This window comes from Papaver somniferum, chromosome 2, assembly GCF_003573695.1.
Source record: "Papaver somniferum cultivar HN1 chromosome 2, ASM357369v1, whole genome shotgun sequence".
NCBI lineage: Eukaryota > Viridiplantae > Streptophyta > Magnoliopsida > Ranunculales > Papaveraceae > Papaver > Papaver somniferum.
Window position 1 is genome coordinate 21,134,619 of NC_039359.1, and position 9,702 is coordinate 21,144,320.

General features: G+C 37.8%; 1 pseudogene; it reads left to right on the forward strand.

Moving 5' to 3' along the window:
* Positions 1-947: 947 nt before the first annotated feature.
* Positions 948-2,325, forward strand: LOC113350724 (annotated as a pseudogene).
* Positions 2,326-9,702: the final 7,377 nt, after the last annotated feature.

Genomic DNA, 9,702 nt, shown 5'->3' on the forward strand with positions numbered 1-9,702 from the left:
AATAACATAGGGTATGAAGGGAAAATCTAATGCACCTGAATGGTTTTTGTATTTTTTTTTGCTTTTCTGGTTTGGAGTCTAATAGTAGAGGAGTGTGATCTAATCCTACTCTAGGTAAGTGGCTTCTCTTTGTGTTTGGGAAATTCTGAATCCATTAAAGAAGATTAGTGCTTTGTCAATTCTTTCGCATACATTTGCATCTCCTCTTTGTCAATTCTTTCGCCTTCGTATCCCGCATCTTGTAGTCCCAACGATTCCATATATGTGTTTGCTGCCTGAACTTGATTTGTTCCACCTTGTTTTTCATCCGCATCTAGATTAACATTTAGATCTCCTATCTAAAGCCACGGTTTATTGACCTATTGTGCTAAGTTAGAGATGGAGGGTCATTGCTCAAATTTTTCATCGGCCTCAACTGCACCGTATACACAAGTAACCAAAATTTCTTTATCACCTAATTTTGTTTCGAAATGACTCACATTGATGAGATTAGGTTCATTTCTATATTACTGTGCCATTCTATCGCTAACCCTGTTGTTACTCCCACCGAAGGCACGAAACCAGCCATAAAAATGCGATCTAAAACCAAAAAAGAAATCCAATCCAGACAAAGGGGATTTTGCCTCAGCTAAAAATAAAATGTCGCGCTTATAAAGCTGACAAAGATAAATAAGGTGGTCCTTAGTGAAGGAAAGCCTCATAATTTCATTGAAATGGAGGAACATAAACTACAGCAGCATAATGGTTCTATACACTTTTTTACTCATTTGTTCTCTATATATCATCATTCTACATTTTTACCGTCTGCTACCTAGGCTAAGAGAGTTCTGTTTTTCTTTTCTTTTTTTTCTTCTTTTTCTGCCTGAAGTAGGTGGATCTTAATTGGTCTCCCGATGATACAATATTATCCAGTGGTAGTTCGGACAAGACTAATCCACACTTGGAATATGAGTAATGCTATCTGTACTGCTGTCCTGAGGAGAGGCCACTCTAGACTGGTTAAAGGGGTTGCTTGGGATCACATAGGGTCATGCATAGCAAGTCAACCAGATGACAATACTGTTATTGTTTGGCGAACAAGTGAGTGGAGTCTACCCCACAAAACGGATGGCTACTGGCCAAAATCAGTATGCTGGAACTCCTTTGCTCTGTGTGTGTATTTGGACTTCAGTCTTGTTTTCCTTGTGTAATTACTAATGAGTACCTATTTTTTCAGCTGGGATCGACCTTCTTTAGGTGGCTTTGTTGGTCGCCTGTGGCCATTGCTCGTCATGGTTTTCAGAAGCCTAGCCCCTCTGCACCTGTATTAGAAAGAGAGGAACGGACTGCTACTTTTGATTTAGGACACAATGCCCCCATTATTGTGGTAAAGTTCAACCTTTTGATGTTCGGGAAAAATTTCTCGCCCGGCCAGGATGTAAAAGCTGTGCTTTTGGATGGGCCAACAGCTCCTCCAAGAATACAGCCAAACACTCGCAGCCGTACAAAGTAATTGCCATTGGAAGTCAGGATTGAACTATAACTGTATCAACAACTGCAAGCACTCGTCCTTTGTTTGTGGCGAAACATCTTTTCTCTGATGATCTATCTTGGTAAGGACTCCTGTACCCGCCACATTAGCTAAATAGATCAATTCTCCTCCATACTAACAACTAATTTGAATTGTACCTGAAACAGAAGTCCTGATGGACACACTCTTTTTGCTTCTTCTTTGGATGGAACGGTAGCGACGTTTCATTTTGAGGCAAAAGAACTTGGACACAAGCTAACTGTTACTGAGATGGACGAGTTGAAGAGAAGTCGTTATGGTGATGGAAGAGGAAGGCAGGCAGAAAGACGAGCACTACTGTCATCAGCGAAGCAATCCTCAAGCAAAAAAGTGTCCTCAGTTGTTCAAGAGAAACAGGTGCTTCGAAAATCTTCTGCTGAATCGGGCTTGTCTAATATAGGTCGATCACTTCCTAAGGTTTCAGGAAGAAAATGAGGGGACAAATAAAGGGGTAAGTGTATGGGTAACTAGTCTTGTTAAGCAAAAGGAATATAGACAACCCCGCGGTAGAAAGAAGATTATTCTCAAGAAAGTGTGACAGATGGGGCCCAGGCTCAAGTATTTGATTTTGCTAGTCTGAATAACCGAAAGGACTACATAATGTGGTGGTACTTGGTGAGGATGGTGTTAGAGAAGGTTCTAAGAAGAGGCATTTTACTGGAAATTCCAAGGTCAGTTATCGAGCCAGTTGGGAAAGTAGCAAAGGGTCCAGTGCATCCTTCGGAGACCGCTTAAATCCATCACATTATCTTGTCATGACCCTGTTGGGAAAGTAGCATATTCTTTTCATGAACCCACTGGGAAAATCTAATTTTCTTTCTATGACCATGTTCGGTTCTTTCAGGCAACACTTGAGCTTCCTTGGGAAACAACTTCTCCTTTGAACTCGGGTGCAAATAATGAGACACCCTATCCTTTTCCATTTGCAAACACTCTATAGGCGTAATCTCATCAAAACCTTTCCCAGTATAGTAATCGACCAAGTCAGTTAAAACCGCAGTTTCGAGATCATTGACATAACAATCCAACTTACCATTCCCAATTTCTACGAAAATGTCCACAACATCTTTGACCAAACGCCAATCGATTTCATTTCCCTCGCGTTCTATATTAACCAATGCAATAACAACATCTTTAACATTCACTTTCATCTTCTCATACACAATTTTGCGAAAGCAATCAAACCCAACATCTTTCAGCGAAGGAAGTCCTATTAGACTAGTATAATGGCGATCCATATAATTGAAATACCGAACAAGCTTAGTTACCATGACCTTGTGAGTTGCCCACCTCTTAACGAGTTCTTGCAACATAAATACATCGTCATCATCATGCTTATTTAGAATAGATGGTAAAACTTTAGAATTCAAGTATTTATTATAAACACCTTTATATCTTGTGTAAAGCTCTTTATATGCATCATAGGGATTATTATCATCGACCAATTTCCCTTGGCACATATTGTAAATTGCTGAGTAAATCAAATCGTACCTTGGTGATTCATCAGGAACTCCTTCAAGAAGATTAATGAGCTTTGAGATCTCCTTCTCAACGATTTCCCATCCTTCTTCTATCTCCATCTTGGTTCCCACTCTATTCTGCCCTAACTTTCCCATTATTTCTCCTAACCCTAACACTCGCACAAACCCTAAAGTAAAGAAGACGAGAAAGAAAAAGAAGATAACCCATAATTGTTGTGTTTGTGTCGGTGAACTTGTTACTTTATACAGTATACAGGTGAAAAAAGAGAGGAGGAATCACTTTATGATGGACATATTCATTTTATTTTTATTTGTTTTTGGTGTTGACCATCCATCAATCCATTGCACAGAGATAAGGGCTATCCTAGTGATAGGAAATAGCTAAGTTATCCTTTCGTCTGAAAATCTAATCTGTAACTCAGAATCAAAAGAAACCTGGTTAATTCGGGGCTAGGGTGATTATTTGTGGCATATGATAAAAAAAAAAAAGTCTAGAAACCCCTTATTCATCTATTTATGTTAATGCTTAATATGCCTTTATTCATTAGTGATGATTAATTAAGTTAGTGTTAAGCTAAATTAATTAGTATTTGAGTTTGATTATAGTGTCAGGTTAGAGTAGAAATTCATTTCATCTTTTAAGGTTTGGAGGGAAAGAAGAAGCAGAGGGGAAAAAGAAAAAAACCAGGGTTTGTGATTTTCTTAACAAAAATGAAACTTTATAGTGACGATGAAGAGACGATGAAAACTCTATTAGTGATGAAGAAGTAGGTGCATCAGATAATCTTGATTTCGATCCTACCGAATTGGATAATTTGTTAAATGAAAAAGAGCATGTCAACCAAAGAATGCATGAGGATATTATTCAAGCACAAGAACAATATCCTCGCGAAGAAAAAGGTGATAATGTTTCAAATAGACAGGTGTGAGTTGTAACGATCTACAAACATGTATTTGCACGTCTAGATCGCCCAAAAAGGGGAAAAAAATTTAAAAAAAATCCCAGAATCGGTTTATTCGATATCACCACATAAACCGATTCTGGGTAAAATCCACAAATTAGGTACCATAATCGGTTGTTGTTCATCACCATATAATCCGATTGTAGTAAATTTTTGGCGCGATGGATACGTGACCAAAATCGGTTTTTTTTTGTGATGTACATATGTCGACTCCTTCATTTGGATGTTCCAGTAAATACACGAAGTTCACAATCGGTTCGTTTACTTATATATGTAATCCGACTGTGAAGACGAAATGTCTCGGGAAAAAAGAAGACGAAAATCGGATTACATGTTATGCAACGTGAACCGACTGTGAAATTTGGGAATTTTTATCTGAAATCTTCAAGTCTTTAATCGGACTTTATAATTGCTCAAATAATCTGATTACTCACAATCTGTTGTCTCGACTGTAACACATAAACCGATTCTAAATCCTCAACTTGTCGATATATGTTGTAGATTGTTGCGGCGTTCGACGAAGATCAGCCCAAACACGTATCTCTGCTGGGTCTTGATACCTCTGCCCATTATTTCACCGATTTGGAATGGAAAGAAAGAAAAGATGCAAAGCAATGGTTTACAAACAAGATCATACAGATGAAATGCGCAATAGTTTTAGGTCGTCATTCAAGTTATGATTGTTTGGGACTTGTTTGTGAGAGAGGTAGAATGCAAGAAAGTCACTGGGTAAAAAATAGACCATATGTGAAGAAGACGACCAGGGAATACATTACTAAATCAAATAAGTTTGGTTGCCTGTGGTAAGGTATAGATAATAGACCCAATGGACCCAGTGGTAAGGTATACAAGCTCCATAAAGTGATTAATGGTTGTCATAATCATGATGATCCGGAATCTCTTAGTGGACACGTGGCCGTTTGTGGGTTGAAACCACATCAATTGGAAACGGTAAGGTCGATGAAAGCGTGTAAACCAAGTGACATCCTTAGGAAGATTAAGGAGGAGGATAAGAATAATTTATCCACTTTGAGGCAAATTTACGCGGCAAGAGCAGCCTTTAGGAAGAGGGAATGTGATGGTAGAGCGGTTATGGAACAATCTCAGTAGTTAGCCGATCAACATGGATACACAATGAGGAAGCATGTATTGGAAGGCAAAGTGACTCGTTTTTTCTTGGCGCATCCGGAGATGATCAAGTTGGCCCAATGCTTCTATCAAGTTTTGTTAATAGATTGTAGGTACAAGACCAACAAGTACAACATGTCGTTGTTAAACATTTCTTACCAGACTTCCGACAAGCAAACTTTCACGGTAGCATGGGGGTTTATGGATCGTGAGAATGATGTGAGTTTTACTTGGATGCTAGAGACCTTGAAGGATATATACCGTGGAGATCAAATTCCGAGAATCATAGTAACGGATAAGGACCAAGCACTAATGAATGCCATAGGAGTGGTCTTTCCGGACGCTAAGCATTTTCTTTGCACGTGGCACATACAATGCAAAATTAGAAGTAATTGGTCATATCCAAAATCCAAAGCCACAAAAAGGTACCGCTCGTGAAAAGGCCGAAAATGAGCGTCTTCAAAAACTAACTCCGAAACAACGAGAAAGGGAGAAGAAAAAAAAGCAAAACAGAGTATGAAGCGAATGGATTACTATGGAAGGCTTTTCAATATCATTGGGATTTAGTGGTATACTCAATATCCATGGCTGAGTTCTAATCTTATTTGGAGAGTTTTATTGGGCTATGGAAGAAGGATTGCAAGAAATGTGTGGTTTATTGTTTGAAGGAATTGTCGGATCCGTACAAGAAAATTTTTATCTATGCTTACACCTACCAACACATGCATTACAATAATGGGGCGACAAGTATGGAGAAAGGATCTCATGGACGTTTGAAGAGCTTGCTCCAAGTGAGCCAAAACAGTGTGGTTACGGTATAACAAGCCATCCATGAATACACCAAGGCTGATATTGTCAAGATAACCGCGCAAATGGAAAAGAGTAGGATGAAAATCATCACAAGCCACAAGGATTACCATTGGTTGATTAGACATTTAAACGATAGGGTGTCTCACTGGGAAATCATTTCTATGATGAAGGATTACAAATATTATGTGGATAATGAGATGGGAAGAAGGAGAATTGTATGTTCATGTATGACGATGACGACCTTGAGATTTCCGTATCGTCACATGATTACGAAGTATTAACAAGGAATTCCGTTTGAAATCATTGATCCGTTTTGGAATCAACTAACTTTCAGACCTCCCCCAACCGAAGAACCACTTGAATCCTTTGTGGACACGGATATTGGAAGAGAAATCATCGAGAAATTCACAAAAAAGGATGGCTTGGCACGACAAGTTTTGATGTACAACTTAAATATAGACGCTAACCCCCATATGGTACCCGTTGGAGAACCAATGGTGCTACCACCGACGGGTAGACCACCTACCAACATGGATAGCAAGGAAGAAAGGAACGAGTTTAAGGTTGAAATGAGTACCCAAAGAAACTCGTTATTGAGTCATAAAATAAACCTTTCTCAACACGAGCATGAAGACGCTAAATATGAAGAGTCGTAGGTTCCAAAGAAAAGGGGTCGAGCAAAGAAGGAGGAAAGCGGGACAAGTAGCGCACAAGTCAAGAAAAATGATCCAAACCTTCCTTCACAAATTGAGCATGAATAGGCACCAGCTAAGAGGAAAAGGGTCCGACCAAAGAATGGAGAAATAGGGACAAGTAGAGCACATATAGTCCTTTCAAATGATCCAATCGCTCCTTTGCAACATGAGGATCCAATCGATCCTTGTCAAGAAAGTCAACAAAAAACGACGAGCCAAACGATCTAATCGGTCCTTCTCAAGAGAGTCAAGCGAGTACAACACGAGTATCAAGGATACGTGCATGGAAGGGACAAGCAAGACAAATGGGTTTTATGGTCACTCTAAGGGCCGTTCTTGGTGATGGAATCATGCCTAGGGATGAACGAGGTAGACCCTATTGAACGTGTTACAACATATTCGAGGAGTATTATTCGAAACTTCCTGAATTCATTAAGCCTTATGTATTATCTACCAACGATTTGGATGCGGATGGGAATTGTGGTTATCACGTTGCGTCAGAACAAATAGGTCATATAAGTTTGGAGGACGATGAGAACCTAACCCAATGCCAATATTTTAGAAAGACGATGGCCTTACGCCTACAAGATGAGAAGGATTTTTACATTTCGATGATGAAGGAAGGATCAAGAAAGGATAAAGAAATGAGATTTGATGAAATGGTTGCTAGTGTAAAAGTGCCAAAGGGAAATGGACCAATTACCCCAGAGTATTGGATGGGCATGCCTATATGTGGTCATCTCTTGGCAGAAATGTGGAGTTTCGTTGTTCAATTATTTGGTCAGGGAACATATTTTACATACGCCCCCAAGTACAACATTTAGGATGAATCGCTTAAGGATCGGAGAATTGTTTTATTCAAGCCTAATATCATGCAATATATCGGTCTCAGGATACGTGAAGATTGTCCATTACCACCGCTGTGTAGGTTTCATTATGACTCAGAGCTCACCAAGAAATGGCTTGAAAAATACGAGCCCAACATGAAGTGTTGGGATGAGTTAGTCGAGACGGATCAAGTGAAGGATCCCCAAATGAGTATTTTCCTTTTGTTAAGAACTTGAACTATTAGATGCTTATATTTTGTCGCCTTCAAATATTGTATGTTGCAAACTGAACCAAGCTTAATGAATGAAAGTGATTTGTCTTTTTAGGGTACGTTGGACTCATAAAATTTATCGGTCTTGTGATACGTTTTTAAAGTCCGATTTTGGAGGTAGTATGTTGTAGCTTTTTTAGAATCGGTTTATACTTCAACTATTATAAACCGATTATGAATTCAAACAAGAATCAGTTTACGCAGGAATTAGTATAAACCGATTTCGAACAAAACTTGTCTGGAATTCATTCAGAGTCAGTCTTTGTGGACAACAATATAATCCGATTTTGATAAAAGAAAAAAGTTAGAGAATAACAGAAAATTTTTAACTAAATAATCGGATTACATATGGTCTAACACTATCAATGCCGATTCGAAATGATAAAACCGCTCTCCTCTCCAAGCGGTATATTCATCTTGTGCCGCGAACCTGTCTCCTCCGTGTCTAGCGAAAAACTCGTTATACTTGAGGCATAATTTCCTAACAGTCCTTGAACAAATGTGGACTGGTTCATAATTATAGTGTGGTTTTTTGCTCGTCTATTTAATGAAGGGACCCCAACCAACTTGAAGCCAAAATATACTCTCATCTTGATGTTATTTGGGAAGATCCTTGCCTATGTAATAATTTCTAACCCGTTCGGTCTCTTCCTCAACATCCTTCATTCTTTCCCTTAGTTGGAATTGCTCTTGACCTCGTTTCTTTGCCTTGAGTTTCTCTTCATATTTTGTCGCAACCGATATCGAGATGTGGTTTCTTCGTAGATATTTGTTTTCTTAACACTTCATTCATTACATTAGTATATTTGTTAGGTGATGAAGACGAAGTTGCGTTTGTAGTTGTTTGTTCGCTTCTTTTGCATATCTTTTCTTACATTGTGGCAATTGATTTGGTTGTTCGCTTGCATCTTCTAAGTACGTGTTTGATTGAATTGGTAGTTGATGATGATGGACTTGACAACTTCAAATGGAGAAAGATTTCTTTGAATAAGGTAGTGTATGATAGAGAACATGCTATCCTCTTTACATACACAAAGGACCAACAGCTATAATTTCAAAAGAAAAAAAAATAGTCGTTAACAGTTAATATCGGATTATATAGATGCACGAATAATCCGATTATTGATTTCTCTATAAATACGAACTTGAACCCAGAATTGGTTTATGTAGGTTGTACAATATAAATAGATTGCTTGTAACATCAACTACAATAGAACTAATATAGTGCACACATAAACCGATTCAGGGTGAATTTTCAGAAAATTTAATGAGTGAATTTCTAAGATTTAGAGGTAAATCATTGTTGAGTTCCTATTAGAAGGAATGGATTAAAGGGATTTAACTCGATCACTTGAATTGTTTGTTTTCGAGTTTTTTTTCAAAACCCAAAAAGAAATTAGATTTCAATTGTTGTTTGTGATTGATTAGGTTTTAGTTTTGATTTTGATGGAAATTGAAAAAAAATTGAGTTTTGATTAATGATTTTTATATTTGTTAATGAAGTGATTTTGTATTTGTATTTGTATTTGTATTAGCATAATTAAGGTTTCTTTAAAAGTTATTTTAGTATTTTTACCATCTTTAGACATCCCATATCCTTCTCTTTAGGTTGGTCGAAGAAACTTATAGGCTCCAAATAATCACCCTAGGCCCTAAATTAGCCTGGAAAAGAAACCAAATCAGATATTCTTCTTCCTCCAATCCGATTCAAAATAAAAAAAAGTAAAAATCAAATCAGTTTCACTTATTCCCCTTCTTCCCGAACCTTAAAATATTTAATTGTAATAATTTTCAAAAAAATAAATAAATCATGTTTTCATATTCTCAATTGACGGTACACGACTAGTATCCAAATGTCAATAAAATATAAAACTTGATTTTATGGGAACCAATGTGGTCACCAGCCTAGCCATCTTCAGCTCGATGACAATGTAAGTAGTAGCCCCAATAAATAGTTGTTTATTCAGTAAACTCTAGC